The sequence below is a fragment of the Antedon mediterranea genome, chromosome 9 (genome assembly GCF_964355755.1).
Source record: "Antedon mediterranea chromosome 9, ecAntMedi1.1, whole genome shotgun sequence".
NCBI lineage: Eukaryota > Metazoa > Echinodermata > Crinoidea > Comatulida > Antedonidae > Antedon > Antedon mediterranea.
This window is the reverse complement of record NC_092678.1, coordinates 5,688,408-5,692,449: the sequence shown is the minus strand read 5'-3', so window position 1 is coordinate 5,692,449 and position 4,042 is coordinate 5,688,408.

The following is a 4,042-nucleotide window of genomic DNA, read 5'->3' as shown; positions in this document are numbered from 1 at the left end:
TTAAATATGATTGAACTATGGCTAACTATATTTTACTTTATATAATACTAATAAATAGACTGTAAGTATAATGGTAGCAAATGTACATATATTTCTTTGTGTCAAAAAGACACTTGAACATGAATTATTAAAGTTTCAATACTTGTAAAGCATTCTATCAAAATTATTTATCATCAAATTATGAATAATTTTTGTACATAAATGGCATATCACAATAGGTATTCGTTTAGGCTGTAGTTAAGATTGCTTTTTCATTTTATACTCATATCTGTGCTTTGTAGGTACTTTAATAAAATAAGCTCTGTTTATCTACTTTGCTCACCTTTTTCTGTACATTTAATATTATTCACTCTAAATGTTTATGATGGATGTATAAATAATATTTCACTCTCCTACTGACAATTTGTCATTATTGTTGATCTAAATGAGTCAATTGGGGTAAAAATTGGTGAAAACGTTTTGTTTAATATTAAATCATTTAAACTGTTTGTCAAAGTCATGTTTATATCATGGAATTTGTCTAGTGTAAATATTTTATTACTTTATTAATGATATAAAATAGACAATATTATTATTATACATTTTTATCAAAATATTGTATATTTGGCTTATTGTTCAGGAAATTTATGAAATGTAAATAAAACTTAATAGCATCATCATCTTTTTAGACATTTTTATTGCTAATTATTTTGTCTTGACTCAACATAATTATATATACTTGCTGGTACACATTATCTAATACGTACAATCGCCAGTAAAACTATAATAGCAGTAATTGAATGCTAGAAATTGTAACATTATAGGAAATGTGATTCTATAATATCGCTATAGTAGTGAATTAGTTTGTTAACAGTAACAGCATCGGCAACACAGTTTTTACCATGAAGTTATTCGCTGCGCTACAATATATATAAGCATTGGGAGTCTTTTTAAAAAGTCACTTAAGAACTTTATGGTGAAACTGGAAAAAATTGTGTTTTTATCAACATTTGGATCTAGCCAACTTATCATTGGTAAGCTTATGAGCATTTAAAGTTTCTTTATTTTCAAGAAAAAATGATCTATAAAGGCCAACTTAGGCAGACGAGCAGTAATGGTAAACAGTAGGTGGAAAACAAAAATATAGAATCCATGTTATTTCTTATGACCATGTACAAAAAAATGTAATGTTATTTTTAGTTGAATTATAAATTTTCTTACAGATATGCGAGTTCAGTAAACTATACTTACATCAAACTACTTCGCTGAAACTAACTAAGAATGAATATTACATGGATTTCAAAGATAGTAGACTTAACTTTTACAAAGATACATCCAATCAGTTCTTTTCTCACTATTATCATTACGGGTGGAGGAATATTGGAAAACCTGTTTGTTATATTGGTTGTCTGCTGCAATCATCAACTAAGAAAGAAATCAAACGTTTTGCTTGTCAACTTGGCAGTTGCTGACTTACTAACTTGTCTTTCTATCTTTTTGTTCATGATTCTATTTTCTGTTTTGTCTTTTTCTTCAATTGGTTTGGTGGTATTTATAGGGGCATCAATGATGACTTCTTCACTATTATTTGTTTTTGCAGTGAGTATTGAACGTTTCATAGCTATTGCTGCTCCATTAAAATACCAAAACATTGTTACAAAAAAGAGATTGGCAAAATCTTGTATTTCCTTATGGATAATAACAGTATTCAATTGTTTGTCATATATTTATGTATTTGGTCTGAGTTTTACTTTGATCACAATAGTTGGATTTGTTTATATTTCTATGTACATTATTTTAAAACGTAAAACTAACCAACTCGCATCAGCTACTGCTAGATCTGCTAGACAGGCCAGATTACAATCAGTATTTATTACATTTAGTATTCTACTTTTTCCACTGTTTTTCTGTTTGATACCAACCCACTTATTATCCATATGTTTTATTTTTTTAAGTCACTGTGACTCCCTTAAGAATTTTTATCAGATTTTGTTTCCGCTTCTGATGATGAATTCTGCTTTAAATCCCATTGTATATTGGTGGCGTATTCCAGAGTTAAGAAATGGTTTTAAGCGTGCTCTATGCTGCTTTGGTTCCAATCCTGAACCTCAAATAAGAAACATTCCAAGAGGTCAAGGAGGTCATGAAGATGAACAAAGAGTGTAATAGACTGAAAATAAATCAAAGACACTAAACTAAACGGAACAATTTAGAACATTATTAGAAATGATAGCCAGTTTAAATATTTTTTAGGTGCTAGCATTGGTTCAATAATTTAATTCTATACAAATTTGCCTGTTAAAATCCTATTCTAAATTTTTTTTTTATCATGGAATCTGTGATAGTGTAAATTATTTATTAACAGTATTAATTATAGACTATCTTTCTATTTATTATTAACTATTGTATTTGCTCATTTTGTATTGTTTAACCATTGTACATACATGTTGCTTGTCCTTACAATAATAAATAGGTGCCAGCATTGGTTCAACCATTAGATTTTATACAAATGTTTGTTAAGTCAATTCCTCGTTTATTAAACTTAATTTTCAATTTAAATTACTGTTTGTTAAATCATATTTTTTAATCTTTTTTATCATGAAATCTGTTATAGTGTAAATTATAGATTATTTTTCTATTATTTTCTAATAACTATTTTATCATTTTGTAATGTTCAATTTTGCTTGTTCTTCAAGAGGTTTATGAAATAAAATAAATAAATAGCATTTGTAATCTGATTTTATGGTGATTCAGAAAATTATATCATGAAATGGTACTGGCTAGGCATTTGACCTTTGACAAATACAAAAGCATTTTGCTTCAACAACATGAAAGACTCATTAAAACCAAGAACACAAACAAAACTTCAAATGCACCAATAACAGAAGCAAAAACACAATTACAACTACATAAACCTTATTCAATTTAGTATCAATTAACAAATGTGTATTCAATTTGTTATAAGAGTATAAGGAAGGAAAGCAAAGAGGTGGAGTGACTATTCAGAATTAGTACAATATCAAGTATTGTAAAACCACTCAATTCTGTGAAAAACCATTTTGTGGTAAATATTAGAATTCATTTTTTTTTTAAATCCACATTACTACTTCCATATAAAGATTTCATGGAACCATGTCAGGTCAAGTTTAAATTTTGAATATCGAATTGTGGCAAGAAAGAATAGTGTTTTTTGTTTGTTAAAATGGCTTGTCATTGGACCGTCCCCAGTAACACAAACTTCACCTAAACAGTTGCAACATCAAAGATTCCAAACACAATTTTGCCAGAGTAGATTATATGCTTTAGAATTAAGAACATTCCAGGAAATATAATTCTAACTATCTAACTATAATATTTGTATTGTCTGCCTGAAGACAGTTTTAAAGAGTTTTCCTTTCAAATGGGAAAATAAATATCGGAAGACTTTACAAAAGGGTAGCCAAACTATTTACAAACTAACAAACAAATATTTTGAATTATAATCTATTGTAAACAATTGGTCATGACAGCATTTTATTGAATTGACTAAATCTTAACTTTATTTGACAGAAGATTGAATATTTTTGTTGTGTTAGTCTAATTAATTGTATTTATACTTGTTATTTAATTTACATTTTCTTACAGGGCTGATGAGTTTGTTGTTTACCAATTCTGCAAAAACCATCAAAAATGGATACAGAAGATATCAATAGTTTGGATGACTACAGTATTTCATTGGATTATTATTATTATTATTATTATTATTATAATTTTACAATGAATTTAACAATACATCCGGTCAGTGGTTATCTCACATGTATAATTATGGTTGCAGGAATATTGGAAAACATGTTTGTTATTTTGGTTGTCTGCTGTAATCATCAACTAAGAAAGAAACCAAATGTTTTGCTTGTCAACTTGGCAGTTGCTGACTTACTAAGTTGTCTTGTTACTTTGTTGTTTATGATAATAAGGTATTTTAATTCAGTTGGTGTAACTGTAACTGTTGGGCTATTAATGATGAATTGTTCATTATTATTTGTTCTTGCCGTGAGTATTGAACGTTTTATAGCTATTGCTGTTC